The sequence below is a fragment of the Schistocerca gregaria genome, chromosome 1 (assembly GCF_023897955.1).
Source record: "Schistocerca gregaria isolate iqSchGreg1 chromosome 1, iqSchGreg1.2, whole genome shotgun sequence".
Taxonomy (NCBI): Eukaryota; Metazoa; Arthropoda; class Insecta; order Orthoptera; family Acrididae; genus Schistocerca; species Schistocerca gregaria.
Window position 1 is genome coordinate 283,715,865 of NC_064920.1, and position 16,668 is coordinate 283,732,532.

Genomic DNA, 16,668 nt, shown 5'->3' on the forward strand with positions numbered 1-16,668 from the left:
CAGTGCTATCCCCATCATCCCTCGGCAGCAACCCTACAGGTGTCCGTGTATACGATACAACAATCCGGACGTTCAGTGGAGTTTATATGAATCCTGGGATATGTGAAAATCCCAGGCTATATGCTTGCTGACAGGCCGGCCAAACAGGCCAATCGGAAACCTCTTCTGGAGAACGGCATCTCTAAAACTGAGTGACATTACCTAGGTACACCGAAGAATCTGAGTGCAATAAAGGAGACTACGCAAGACCTCTATGGTGGTCTGGCGGCTTAGCATCGTCCACTTTTGGCTGACCCAATTTTATGTGCTGTGCTGTGAAGACACACCCTAGTGTCGATGCGGCGGCCGACTGGCTAGGGCTCACCTTATGTTGCACTGTCCTACTTTAGCTGCCCTGCGACGGAATTTTCTGTTACCAGACACTTTATCGTTAGTTATTCCTGACAACGATTCCTCAGCTGACTCAGTTTCACGTTTGATACATAGGTGGGCGTTCCGTCTAAGTTTCAGTGCTTGGCGATTTTCAGTCTGTGTTGTCTCCTCTAGTGCCTTTAGGCTGAAGATTTTAATGTGTTGTAGCGTGTCTGGCTTATCCTTTATTATTATCGTGATCAGCCTGTCACGGACATCTATTCTTTGGCTTTAATCTCTTCTACCTCTTTCTTGCATATCTTTGTGCTTTTTTGTCTTATTTTGTTCATTTTAGTGTATTTGCCCTTCTGTAGTTCTTGTCGTTTTTATTTTCTCCAGGATTTCTGCGGTAAGTGTTGCTTGTTTTGTTTCCCCGCCCCCCCCCCCCTATTTTTCCGTTGTTTTATAAGTTCAGGCCGGCTGGAGCGGCCGAGCGGTTCTAGGCGCTACAGTCTGGAACCGCGTGACCGCTACGACGGAGGGTCGAATCCTGCCTCGGGCATGGATGTGTGTGATGTCCTTAGGTTAGTCGGATTTAAGTAGTTCTAAGTTCTAGGGGACTGATGAACTCAGAATTTAAGTCCCATAGCGCTCAGAGCTATTTGAACCATTTGATAAGTTCAAAGCACTGACGACTAAGGAGCTTTGTCCCTTCCCCAGCCACCTTTAATCTACCAACCGATTCCTAGGGTTTGCCTTCTGTCAGCCCTTTCCAGGCAACAATACCATAGTACTGCCTTGTTTGACCTAACGGAGTCCTACGGCATGGAACTTTTTCTCACCTCGCACTTTAATAGTTCAAGTTGGTGTTTTCCGCAGTGCGCCCCATCCACAAGACAATGGTGTCCACCAGGGCTTTGTCTTGGGTGTCACATACTTTTTAATTGCTGTTAGCTGTCACCCACTTGCAGTAGGTTCCTTAGTATCTACCCTCCCATTTGCTGATAGATTTTGTATTTCCTTCTCCTCCACCTCGACTTGTGTCGCTGAATGCTGGATTCAGAGAGCCACACAGAAGTCAAACTTGTGGGCCATCACTCACAGTCTTCAGTTTTCGGTCGCCAAGTCTTGCATCATGCACTTCCGTCCTCATCGTACTGCACACTCCTGTCCAGAACTTCAACTTGATGACAAACTACTTTAAGTAGTAGAGACTCGTCGCTCTTTGGGACTGCTTTTTGATGTCCACTTATCTTGGCTTCCCCATCTTTGTCAGCTTAAGGGGACTGATGACTCCATACTCTGGTCCTCTTACTCCCCAAACCAAGAACCCAACCATTCTTAGCTTGACTCACTGACAGAATTACCTTTTCCCTAACAAGGCGACCCACCTCCTGGGAAAGCAGCCCAGAATGCGGATTCAAATTGCAGTCTGTGTCCAGTCGCTTGCTACTGAACTCGACCCAATCCCTCTACCACCTCTCCTGCAGATCCACTTGCGTACACCTCCATGACCCACGCCTTGCCCTCACATTCATCTGGACCTACTGCTAGGTGTAAAAGGCTCATTTCCACCGGAGGCCCGTTGGCGGCAATTTCTCTCTATTCGTTTCAAGTTACAGGGCTGTTAAGCAGTCTATGCCGATGGTTCGAAGGTCGTTAGTCACGTTGACTTCACATACGCTAACGTTGGTCTTACTGAACACTGCTCCTTGCTGGATGCCAGCAGCATTTTCATAGTCTTGATAGACACCTCCCACGCCCTTGAGCATTTACGCTCCTAAATAGGTGATTCCTTCGTCATCTGTAGTGACTCCTTAAACTGCCTACTAGCTCTTTGCCAGGGCTTTCCTCGGTATCCTTTGGTAATGACTATCCTGGTGTCATTGGATGCCATTGTAAAGAGTGGACGTTCAGAATCCTTCATTTGGACCCATGACATGTCGGGATCCTGGGCAATAAACTTGCTGACATCCTGGCGAACAGGATCTCACAAACCAGTTCTGGTTATTGCCCTGCCATTGAGTAATCGCCGATCAGTTTTCTGCAGTAATGTTTTCACAGTTTGCGAAACTGAATGCCCCACTTTCAGTATGCCAATTAAACTACGTGTTATTAAGGAGACAATGAATCTGTGGCGGCATTCCATGCGAGCCTCTCGCCGGAACTCCACTTTCTTTGCCCCTCTGCATCCTCCATACTTTGCTAACAAACGGTCAGCTCATCCTTCGTCAGGACCCACCTAGGTGTCACTGTGGCTCTCACAAGACAGTCGTTCACATTTCGGTGGACTTCCTAATTTTAGCCGCTCTAAGAGGGACTTTTAAACCTCCCACCACACTGCCAACGGTACTGGGAGACAAAGCCTCAATGGCCGATATTTCTTTACATTTTCTTCGTGAAGTTTTTTTTTTTTTTATCCGACATTCTAAGGGTGTGCGTCTGCCCTGCTCTCCCTAGCGCCCACCCTCCTTCCATTTTAATTCTTCCTCACTTTATCTTTGCTGCTTATTCACCTTCGTGTTCATCATTTCCCTGTGTGTTCCTCTAGCCTTTGTCTTTCATGCTTGAGATTTTAGTGTGTTGCATGGCGGCTGGATCATCCATTTTTCTTTTGCGATAAGCCAGCCCAGGTCGTTGGCTACGTTATTTCAGTACCTTCTGCTACTTTTCCTGTTAGTGTACGTTATTCCTTTTCTGTTAGCTTCTGTCATTTTGTCTTTTAGTATGGTTCGAAGTTAGTTTTACGTCTTCTACTGTCCTTGACTGTTTTGGGGACAGCTTTTAACTCGAGATCGGTTTGAATGAGGAAAACCGGACCTTTGACCCCGTAGTTTAGTTTCTTTAGCCTCCAAACCAGCCAAGCAACCGAATGCAGACAGAGGAGGTACACAAATTTCATCTGAGATGGGTGTGGGGGCGGGAGAGTGGGTGGAGTGACGGCTTTGCAAAGGGCATCCGGCCACTCGTTGCCGCTAACGTTGCCAAATCTGAACTGATATACCGAACCAGTGAGACACAGGACCAGGCCATGAGGAGGAGCCAGGAGGAGGAACAAGAAAATGAAGATGATGATGATGATGATGATGAAGTTTTTCCAATAAAAAGGCCTCAGGTGGCAGCGAACAATTCCTGATCAGTATACGTTACTGTCATATTAAAGAAATTAGATGTAATACAAAGGCTTACCAGCCATAATTATTCCCATGCACTGTTCTTGATTGGAAGAGGGATGGGGGACCAGTTAGTGTTATCAGAATTAACCTCCGCCGCAAACCTTGAAATTCTCTACAAAGTGTTGATGTAGATTTACATGGATTACATTTTGGACCTCTTGAGAGTGTCTTATTGAGTGCAGAGGACTAACACCGTTGACAGGGGGACGCTCTCCCTCCTCCTACATCAGCTACACGGACGGACCACCACATTCCACTATATCTCTATTAGTCGCAATAAACAGTCACACTTCGGAGCCCACACTCTCGCTTCCGTTGGGAAATACGGCTAACTGATCCAATTAAATAAAGTTCTTATGATATAAGCAGATCAAACACTGGTTAACAAAATGTCATAATATAAGTATTTTCACGAAAACGTCCAGGGTCATAAATAACTTACCAGTCATGTGACAATCTTTTTTATTCGATGTACTGTAAATTGCATGTGTAATATAAGTTACTTGCCTACGAGCAAGTTACGTCAAAAATCTAACGGGGTACAAAGAAAGGAATTTCGTTGGTGCTATTTGACTCCCCGCATTATTTATATGAAATGTGTTATTGAAAACGAGTTACGATTCTATAGACAGAGGGCGGCTTACGTATGAAGCGTGTATTCTGTAACATGTGATTAAAACCAAACGAGTTACTGTAGTATTGCATATCAGTAAATGGTTTGATGCTAGTGGTTCATGGTTCCTAAACTGCTACGATGGAAATCATGCGACTCGAAACGCAGTACCAAGTCCTTTCGTCTGATGACCTCATAATTACACTCCTGGAAATTGAAATAAGAACACCGTGAATTCATTGTCCCAGGAAGGGGAAACTTTATTGACACATTCCTGGGGTCAGATACATCACATGATCGCACTGACAGAACCACAGGCACATAGACACAGGCAACAGAGCATGCACAATGTCGGCACTAGTTCAGTGTATATCCACCTTTCGCAGCAATGCAGGCTGCTATTCTCCCATGGAGACGATCGTACAGATGCTGGATGTAGTCCTGTGGAACGGCTTGCCATGCCATTTCCACCTGGAGCCTCAGTTGGACCAGCGTTCGTGCTGGACGTGCAGACCGCGTGAGACGACGCTTCATCCAGTCCCAAACATGCTCAATGGGGGACAGATCCGGAGATCTTGCTGGCCAGGGTAGATGACTTACACCTTCTAGAGCACGTTGGGTGGCACGGGATACATGGGGACGTGCATTGTCCTGTTGGAACAGCAAGTTCCCTTGCCGGTCTAGGAATGGTAGAACGATGGGTTCGATGACGGTTTGGATGTACAGTGTACTATTCAGTGTCCCCTCGACGATCACCAGAGGTGTACGGCCAGTGTAGGAGATCGCTCCCCACACCATGATGCCGGGTGTTGGCCCTGTGTGCCTCGGTCGTATGCAGTCCTGATTGTGGCGCTCACCTGCACGGCGCCAAACACGAATACGACCATCATTGGCACCAAGGCAGAAGCGACTCTCGTCGCTGAAGACGACACGTCTCCATTCATCCCTCCATTCACGCCTGTCGCGACACCACTGGAGGCGGGCTGCACGATGTTGGGGCGTGAGCGGAAGACGGCCTAACGGTGTGCGGTACCGTAGCCCAGCTTCATGGAGACGGTTGCGAATGGTCCTCGCCGATACCCCAGGAGCAACAGTGTCCCTAATTTGCTGGGAAGTGGCGGTACGGTCCCCTACGGCACTGCGTAGGATCCTACGGTCTTGGCGTGCATCCGTGCGTCGCTGCGGTCCGGTCCCAGGTCGACGGGCACGTGCACCTTCCGCCGACCACTGGCGACAACATCGATGTACTGTAGAGACCTCACGTCCCACGTGCTCAGCAATTCGGCGGTACGTCCACCCGGCCTCCCGCATGCCCTCTATACGCCCTCGCTCAAAGTCCGTCAACTGCACATACGGTTCACGTCCACGCTGTCGCGGCATGCTACCAGTGTTGAAGACTGCGATGGAGCTCCGTATGCCACGGCAAACTGGCTGACACTGACGGCGGCGGTGCACAAATGCTGCGCAGCTAGAGCCATTCGACGGCCAACACCTCGGTTCCTGGTGTGTCGGCTGTGCCGTGCGTGTGATCATTGCTTGTACAGCCCTCTCGCAGTGTCCGGAGCAAGTATGGTGGGTCTGACACACCGGTGTCAATGTGTTCTTTTTTCCATTTCCAGGAGTGTATCTATGCCTGCAAAGGGTAAACAATGACCTCAAAAGAACTTCACTGTTTTTATTAGCATCCAAATGAAGCGTAGATTATGACGTGCTCGGTATTCAAAATATTTGTCGTATTCCTCCTAAGCGACTTCATGCTGCAGATCAACCTAATCTTCCAGTGATTATTATCTGTTCTGTTGGCAAATAGCTTTCCGGAAAACAACTGCTATACTTGACATTGATGTTGAGAGATAACGTTCAGATATTACGTATTGTTTCGTTTTCATGAAAAAATTGTTACTAATACGAATATTTGAAATGCAATGAATCTGTAATATCATATATGTTCTTTTCTGCTCTTACGTGTTTACAGTAAGGTTTACACAATAACGATAATATCTTTGTATTTTCCGTTTTTCTGGTTTTACGTGGTCCCTTTTGTCGATTTATGGACTCATGAATATTCAGACATGAAATCGAATTGAGGAATGAAAAGGACGAAGTGAAATGAAATTCCTTCTTCCCTGAAAAAAAAGGTACTGCAGCCGTGCCTTTGTTGTGATTTCATTGCGCTTCACGAAAAAGCTTTCCCCCGCCCTACGACGTCAGCTTTATTTCACCCACAGGCTGCAGCTTTCTGAACGTAATTCTTATCGCTTCCTCGACATATCAATCGGTAACAGAGCACAACGCAAAGTGAAATCTCTACATAGAAGAGTTATTACTTCCACTGCTGATCAGAGAGAGAAAGATAAACCGAACAAAGTTAAATGAGATTCCTGGAAAAAGGTCGATGTTGCTTTAAGAGCGAAAGCGGAGACACACCTGTCTTCGGAAAAGCGGTAAAAAATGGAACGGCGGGCGTAAAATATTCGTGGGGTGAGGGTGCTGCAGTAGCCGTTGGGTATCGGCGCAGCGCCGTGATAGCGCTCGGAGGAGAGAGTAATTTGGGTCGTCCCATTATTTGTGTATCTGCAGGTAGCTGCGGCCGTTATTGGCGGCGGTCCCCGAGCGGCCATTCGTCGAGGCACTCATTAGCAGCCGGCGACGTCGCTGGTTGGCGGGATAGCCGGCCGGGGTTCGGCTGGGTCCGCCTGGCGGTTGCGGTCGGGCGGCCGATATAGGGAGGCTGCAGCCGAGTAGTGACGCACGGCCTCGCCCGGTCATTACCACCGCCACGTCCGCGGCTAATGCCTCAGCTTTTTAACCTCGCCATCAGATAGGCCAGGCCGGCGAGCGTGTGAGGTAGCAGAGCTGCGCCGCCGTTACCTGCACGCGTGCTGAGACGCTTGCATACTGGCAGACATCACGTGAGGAATACACTGTGCAGCAGTAGTCACTTTTTAGAAGTTGGTACTGTAGATGAATTCTAAAACTAGCTCTCTTTATAACATGTGTCTCATTTTCATTGATTTTCGAAATAGAGAAGCTTATAGATATAAGTTTTCAGTTTGTGTTCACAGTTTACACAACGCTTATGTTTAAACATTTGGACATATGTGATAAGGACTTATGGGACCAAACTGCTGAGGTCATCGGTCCCTAAGTTTACACACTATTTAATCTAACTTCAACTAACTTACGCTAAGGACGACAAACACACCCATGACCCATGGAGGACCCGAACCTCTGACAGTGGAAACGTCCAGACCGTGACAAGAGGCCTGAGAGCGGGCGACTACCGTGCTATTATATGACAAGGGGCGTTTAATTCATAATGCAACACGTCTTTCTTCTCTGGAAGCGGGGTGCTATCATTCAGGATTCGGATACGCTATATTACCCCCCTCTCTTTTGTCTATAAAATCCTATTCTCCAACATAGTCTCCGTTTAGTGCGTTGGCTTTGAGGCTCCTTAGTGGGAGAGCCTCTGTGCCTGCATGGAACAACTCTAATGGTCGACGGGGATTGGAGCCAATCTCTTGTTGCATGGGAAACCTCCCCATTACAAACGTACTTCTTCCCATGGAGTGCATTCTACATTGGACCAAACACGTGGCAGTCGGAGGGTGCGGCATCCACGCTGCAGAGTGGATGAGGAATCCAATGAAGTTTTGTCGTTTTGTTTCAGGTATGCAGGCTTCTGTGAGGCCTTGCGTTGTCATGCAGAGAAATTGATTTGCAGTTTTGTGACAACGAACACTGTGAAATCGCTTCTTCAGTTTCCTGAGTCTAGCACAAACACTTTCCAGTTGAACATTGCACCATAAAGGAGGAAAAGAATTTTCAAATGTGTGTGAATTCCTAAAGGACCGAACTGCTGACGTCATCAGTCTCTAGACTTACACATTACTTAGACAAACTTATGCTCAGAACAACACACACACACACTCACATGCCCGAGGGACGACTCGAACAGCCGGCGGGAGGGGCCGCGCAACCCGTTCAAATGTGTGAGAAATCTTACGGGGCTTAACTGCTAAGGTCATCAGCCCCTAAGCATGCACAGTACTTAACCTAAGTTATCCTAAGGACAAACACACACACACACACACACGCGCGCGCGCGTTGGAGGACTCGAACCTCCGCAGGGATCAGCCGCACAGTCCATGACTGCAGTGCCCAAGACCGCTAGGCTAATCCCGCGCGGCGCGCAATCCGTGACATGGCGCCTCAAACCGCGCGGCCACTTCCCTTGACATAAGGGAGGGAATCAAACACAATAACGCTTTCAGAGTGTTAGAATACCGTTCTTATGCCTTTACTGTGTGGAGGTGCGGCTTTGAACATCTTCTTCGGAGGTCTGATTGTGTGGACTGCCATTTTGTTTCCTGTTCAATGTAATAAACTCATGTTTAATCACGTAGCACGATGTTCAACAAAAATTGTCACGATCAACCTCATAATACGAAAGCTATTTGCCATTCATGGTCCTTCGTTGCTCTTGGTGATCTTCTGTTAGGTGGCGAGGAACCCTATTGGCGAATACCTTTCAATGCACCAACTAGCGGACGGGTGTGTCAGCATTACCAACAGAGGCAACCTGGTGTTTTATTTTGATCTGTCGATCACGTCAGATGGGCGTGTCCACATATTCAAACATTACAGAACTGACAGCTGTGTGTGACCAGCCAGGACCTGGGAGATCGGACAGGTAGCGATGATGGCGGATGCCACATCCTACTGCTCATCTTCCTTTTGTTCATTGCCATGTCTCCGCAGGCATTCTGCAAGTATAAATTAATATCTGTGATGCTCTGGGTTTCCACTAAAAGGAAGTTAGGGACAGCTCTTGACTTGGAGTGCAAATCAGTCACCGGCGCCATTTTGAAGGCGCGACCACTGATCGGAACTTCATGAAACTATGGTGGCTGAAGTGGAAAAATTTCACTATGTCCCACAACAAATTCCAAATTTTGTCAACCGAAAATTGCCGACAAAAATGTGTTACTTTACTTATTGATTGATCGTTGTACATTGTTGTTCTGCCACACATGCATACATATCCGAAGGAACAGGCACTATTGTGATGATTAAAGGTGTTGTAAATATTACGAAATATATTCACAAACTGCTAATACATATTGACGTTAGTTGTATGGTTTGTTAATAACACCCGAAAATATGTGCGATCTCACAACTGTAACCTGATTTCCTGCTTATAACGAGTTGTCGCCTTAATCATTTTAGTTATCCATATACGTCTCCCAGACTGACAAAATTCCATATTTCATGTTGTCCACATACCCTTCTTTGGCATTTCCACACAGGGAGAGACAAATATTTACTGTCTTCATTACAGCCTGTTGAGGCATATAACAGACGCAGTGTAAATCAATACATATGCCAAGATGGGTTAAAATGATGATAACAAAATTTCGTCTTTCCCTGTGTGCGAATCATAAAGTGCAAGAATTTGCATGTGGACAACATAACATATGGAATTTTGGGTGGTCCAGGAAGAAGCATGGATGGATGGATATAGTGGTTAAGCTAGCCGTTCACTATAGATAAGAAATACTTGTATCATTAATAAAATACAGAGGTGACATCCTTATGTATTCGCAGCTTGCAAATCTATTTCGTAACTCGTTTCATATCTTAATGCTACTGTCCATATGTTTTAACACATTTTCCTTTTTCTTTTGAAGTTCTACTTCTTACTTAATTGAATGTTCCAGTTGTTATAGTGAGTGTGATTTGTTTGCAGATTGTGCTGTATCGTTTAAACATACTACATGAACACCGCTGAAAAAAATCAAGCACCTAGGAGGAAAGTACAGCAAACAAATCTTCATGGTTTTTGAGAGGATCTAATTCCACGTCAGTGACTCAAAATCGAGTCAAAATTTTGTATATCTTGGCAGTACAAGCCCGTTTATCTGTATGATACTGCATCCTCTATGGCCTCATGAAAGCACTGATACAGTTGTCAATCGTGTCATAAAGCCACAGGGTGGCCAACAACTGTTGTAACTAGTGTGTGGTATCCTGATACCGGCACTTTGACAGAGTTGATGTCCAGTTGGTTGCACATATCTTCTATCAGGAACAGACGTGGGAATCTTACTGACCGTGGCAGTAACTCAACATCATGCAGGCAACTCATAAAAATAGTGAGAAGTGTGGACAAGCATTGTGATATTGAATATTGATAATGTCACATGAGGGATTACACATGAGGAAACAGCATATCTGTGTAGTACCTTTATGACGTCAGATTTTCCTCAGTCACTACCAACCATGACCAGAAGTCACACCCCATTGGTCACCACACCATATACAAGGCAAAACAATTCTGTACCTTTTGGAAACTTTGGAAGAATGGGACACTTTCCCAGGTTGCACCCTACTCGCTGTCAATGGTCATCTAGGGAAATGGTTATATAGGATTTGTCACTAAACACAACGCAACACTTCCCAGTCACGGCTCCCACTCAAGCCTTAGTTGTTTGTGTTCAGGTATTAATGGCATTGTATGCATGGGATTCCCATGGCCGTCTGCTGCTAGTCTCATAGTTTCAGACCAATTGTGTGGAGTGACACAGAATGTACAGAGAGTACACTAATGGTTATCAGATGGCACGCAGAAACATAAACAATTAACGATGTGGTTGGTGAGCAGTACAGCGGATGAGTTGGACTAGAAAACTGATGACGAGTATGCCAGCGTAGCTGCATTAAACAAATCGTCATCCTGAAGACATGCCAGCATTCAACATTCTCAAGCAGTCACAAAGAGTGATAGTTTTCAAACTAGTATACGCCAGAAACCTGGACGCTGCACGATTCGAACAGCCCACCAATGGAGATCAAACATTGAGGACACTTACCATCTATGCGAGATGATGATAACACTGTTATCCATGAGTACTCGTCATCTGCAATCGTTCACAGTCATCACTTATCTCTCGACGCAGTTCAAGTCCCTTATAAACCCGTCCAGGCCTGGCGACAACACCAAATAAATCTTATGCATTTTGGTGTCCACTGTACCTTCACAGAGAACTAGTGAACTGCTACCTTAATCATTTGCACACCATCTATGTATATGAAGGCAAGCATATCTTCTGAGTGTTCCACTTGTTTTGATAGTCAGTGTGTTTTCCAAACGTTCAATGCACCGACTTAGTATTTGTGTCTATGTTTTGTAATAGAAACACCGCTACTTGCAGTGAACACTGTAGACGATTTCCCAACTGGAGAGTAGAAGCTGCTACAGTGTTTGTCCATGTTTTTATTAATCGGTATGACACTGATGCCGCGACAGCAGTCATAAGCAATCTTCACATGCAAATTAACAGACTGCGGATGAAGCACAAGACAAAATTCAGTTGGTGGAACACAGTCATTCAAGAAACAGACGAAGAATTTCTGCAAGTACTGGTGTCTCACATACTGCATAAGTATATGGTCAACGTATGAGCGAACTCAATTATCATTAACTCCTTTGAGATTGAGTTGAAGGTAGACATCATGAACTTCGTCACGGGATAATTGCAAACTTCCAAGTTATCCTTTTAATACTCTTTACACATGAAGCCACCTTCACTTTTGAAGGTATCGATAACACTCGTAGCCCACGTTGGTGGTCGGTTGAAAACGCATACTTCTTTGGATAGACACGTTTTCAAAATAGTTTCTGTGAGAATAAGTGATGCGGTGTGACAATCAATCAATTAACTGGACATGTTACTGGAACAATTATTTGTACTGTCCAGAAAACAAGCATCAATCCCTATTCAAAAGCTTCCCATTTGTGCAAGGATAGGTGTATATTACTCTAGCTTGACGAGGCTTTAGTAATGTTTCCCAAAAAACTTACAGGCAGAAATAATCTCGCTTCTTGGTGAGCCATGTCCCAGGTTCACTGAATATTTTACACGTGGTATTTGTTGAATGATTATGACTCCACACAAAATGTAGACACAAAATATTAACTGATCGATCAGATTGCAAAACTACTGCCCCCATAAAAGAACGCTAAGCCGATCTCAGAAGAATTACGCACGGCGCTGTTAAAACAGTTCCAAAGTACATGAAAGTCGAAGGTGAAGGTTGCGATAATCAGTTAAGCATAGTCATTGGCCATTGCCTAACATCTTCTATATTTAGTTACATACCATTCTAATAGATATGACTCTGTAACGTGGCAGGGGTAAAATACAAGGAGCGAAAGCCTATTTACAATTTGTACAGAAAGCATATGGCAGTTATAAGAGTCGAGGGACATGAAAGAGAAGCAGTGGTTGGGAAGGAAGTGAGACAGTGTTGTGGCCTCTCCCAAATGTTATTCAAACTGTATATTGAGCAAGCAGTAAAGGAAACAAAAGAAAAATTCGGAGTAGTTATTAAAATCCATTAACGAAAAATAAAAACTTTGAGGTTCGCTGGTGACATTGTAATTCTGTCAGAGACAGCAAACGAATGGAAGAGCAGTTGAACGGAATGGACAGTGTCTTGAAAGAAGGATATAAAATGACCATAAACGAAAGCAAAACGAGGATAATGGAATGTAGTCAAATTAAGTAGGGTGATGCTGAGGGAATTAGATTAGGAAATGAGACGCTTAAGGTAGTAAAGGAGATTTGCTATTTGGGGAGCAAAATAACTGATTATGGTCGAAGTAAGACGATATCAAATGTAGATTGGCAATGGTAAGGAAAGCGTTTCTGAAGAAGAGAAATTTGTTAACATCGAGTATAGAATTAAGTGTCAGGAAGTCGTTTTTGAAAGTATTTGTTTGGAGAGTAGCCATGTATGCAAGTGAAACATGGACGATAAATAGTGTGGACAAGAAGAGAATAGAAGCTTTCGAAATGTGTTGTTACAGAAGAATGCTGAAAATTAGATGGGTAGATCACATAACTAATGAGGACGTATTGAATAGAATTGGGGAGGAGTTTGTGGCATAACTTGACTAGAAGAAGGGATCGGTTGATAGGACATGTTCTGAGGCATGAAGGGATCACCAATATTGTAGTGGAGGACAGCGTGGAGGGTAAAAATCGTAGAGAGAGACCAAGAGATGAATACACTAAGCAGATTCAGAAGGATGTAGGCTGCAGTAGGTACTGGGAGATGAAGAGGCTTGCACAGGATAGAGTACCTTGGAGAGCTGCATGAAACCTGTCTCAGGACTGAAGACCACAACAAGAAAAACATGACTCTGTAAGCAAAACATTAGCACATATTATATCCACTGCTTTATTTAGAGTAATCCATAGTACCAACTACAAATGTTCACTATTTCTTCTGAAAGTCCGTGTATCGAAAGTGTAAGACACAACGATGACAGTTCATGAAGTTTATCCACTCTTTTCAAACACTGTGCACAGGCCGAGTGGAAGCGACGAAAGAGAATTACCATCCGCAATATTTCGAACTTCGCCAGAAGATGACGAGTACAACACTTTTTGAATCATCTCAGTATTTTAACAGTGATATTCGGCTAGAACTCTAGAACCTTTCATCAACAGCACACGCCGGGAATGTCTACACTGACACATTTTGATAGATTATTTAAAAACGTTAAGTAGAGCGAAACCAACTCTCGAGATCAGACGCAACGTTTATGATAGTTATTAAGCTTCGAAAGCCAACGAATCGACTATTTAATAATTTTCGTGTGTGGGTTAGTCTGCTTTTGTGTATTGATATTTATTCACTATAAACTGCAACTACACCTAGCGAGTCGACGCATCTCTGCAACGCTTGGATGATACCAATTGTACAATTTCCAAACATCACGAACACCGCGCTAAGGTCAGTTGGGGACTGTCATTTCTCCGCATAAATCTCACTCGGGAAGGAAAAGTCATTATTATTGCTGAACGTTTCCCGTGTCGGCAATAATATTGCGGAAAGCCACACACAATGAATAATTTTTCTGAAGACTGGTGACTGCAATGGATTACACAGGTCAACGAGAAATGTTTCTTGAAAAACATTTTTTACTTTGATAGCTGATCTTTATTGATTTTTATGAACTGAACGCAAATCTAGCTATAGGTTTTTTGTAAACCTCACAGTTTTCGATCAATATGCTTTCTATAATATAGTATAAAAATCCAGTGATATACAGTAAACGGGGAAATTAATGAAACGCTTTGTTACAACGTAAGCATGGTCTGTATTTATAGTAAGCTATTTAAAACAATGATACGTGTTAATAGAGGTTTCACTTGTCAACTGGAATTGGTTTGCATTTTCGTTCTCGTTTTTCTTTGAAGCTTCTTGTCTAGCTTTCTCTATAATGAGTCGCTTGCTGAACTTCTGGGTGAAGTGATCAACAGTAGTTCCTCATCATGTTGGTGTTTCTTCAAAAAGTGAAGTTCAGGCTCATTAAACATCCTAAAGTTTTAAACTTCTTACAGATTTTAGCTATAATGGAAAAACATTCTGGGACTTTTTCATGTCCTAAGAACATTGTAAAGACTTGCTTGAATGAGACGCATACTTCCTTCTCATTTAAGGTCATTGTGGATACAAAGTTAACATCAAACATCAATTTTCTAATGCCAGGTCCGACAAAGACGCTATCTTTTAGTTTAGCTTCTGAAAGGCGTGAAAACTTTTGGCAGAGATACTTAAAACATGGTCCATCTTCAGGCAAAACCTTTACAAACTGTTTCATTACGCCTAACTTTATATGTAGAGGTGGTAGGAGTACGCTTTTAGGCTCTACAAGGTGTTTGCGTAGAATGTTCTTCTCGCCAGGTTTTAAACACTCCATCACATGCCAGTTCTTTCTGCACCAGTGCTGGTACCTAGCCCTACTGTCCCATTCACACAAGAAACATGGAAATTTGGTAAAGCCAAGTTGCTGAGCAAGGAGCATGCATTTTACTTCAAGATCGCCACATATCATCCAGCCATAAGCAGAATAGCCTATTTTAATTACCACAATTTCTAGGTTTACATAGCTTTCTTTCATATGTACAGAATATCCGACAGGTAGAGGTGCATGCATGTTACCATTGCATTGTGTCATAAAACAGCCTTTAAGCTAGTTTTAGATGAATCAATAAGCAGCTCCAGTCTTCCTTTTTTGTATTTAATACCAAATTCATTCATCAGAGTGGGCATGCCTGAGCAGTACACTGAATCACCTTCTTGTTGAAGAAAGTTGGAAAATTGTTGCTCTCTCTTTCTGATTCCAACTGCCAATAAGTTCTTTTCTTTTAATCTAGAGCCACACAATTCACCTCTAACCTTCGTTAAGCCCAGATCCCAAACAAAATCGTTAAGTTCGGTCTGAGATAATAATTTGGGCTCTAGACATTCTGTATTACAATGGAATTAATCATGATCTGTTCATCTAAATTACACTGTGCATCAGAAAATACTTCTGTTGGAATAGAATTTAAATCATCTGGGGGTTCAGGAACAGGCAAATATACAGCATGCCTTACTAGTGGGATGGCGGAGAGAAGGTCAGGGTAGCTTATTATGTTCTAGTTTTTCGAATTATGAACAGTAATATCAACACAGCAAAAGTAGCAACCTTCGGAATGGTTTGTTGGGTCCCTCCGTATCATAGCAACAGCAGATCTAAAGGCTTTTTTCTCCTTTTCGGACCATTTTCTCAAATTTTCAAGACACACATAACATACCTTATGTGGCGCCCAGGATTTATCTTAATCACCAAGTTTAGATCCAAAGTATGACAGAAACGTTTTTCAGGAAGTCTGTAATAATCCTTTGGTACTTTTTAATCACAAATTCACCACAAATATAACAAGCACTTTTAGAAGAGTTTTTATAACCATGATTAGACGTTGTACTGAGCACATGTACAGCAAACGGGAAAGTCAGGTTAGGTTGACAGTAAACAAAACACCATCTATAACCCAAAAATAGAATCGTCATTTTATTGCCAGTAGATGTCTTTTCAGCAGTGCTACCAACGTCATCTACATTCATTACACCACCTTTTCAAATTATTTTAGCTATATACAAGGTGTTAAATTCTTAATTTAATAAATTTAACTGTAAAACATGAATAAATGGTAGGTGATATACTTTTTAAGTGTCCATTTGGATTCCTACTCTAAAAACATAAGAATAAGGTATTTTTAACAAAAAAAATTTCCACCGTTGGCTTTTGTTATGAATACTGATACGCTGCAGGAATTGCACCGAAAAGCATTTCAAGTAAGTTTCACATTGATTTATTGCTTTTTTCGTACTATTAGTAGACGAGTAATCTCTTACGGCCATGAGTACTTAAATGGAAAACAAAAATCAAAGGAACACTCGAGTTTCGCACACACGCCGTGAAACTGAAGCTGTAACGCTAGCCACTGCACCACAGCTGCCGTTGTGTTACTTACTCACTAAAAGGCACTTGAAGTACATAGAAAACTGTGACCGCTGTTTCGTCACACACGGTCGAGTATCTACGTATCGGTCGAGACATGTGTTCGCTTATTTTTACTCCTCTTCCACTGAGCGAGGTCTCTGCTAAATCCGGTTATGGCACTT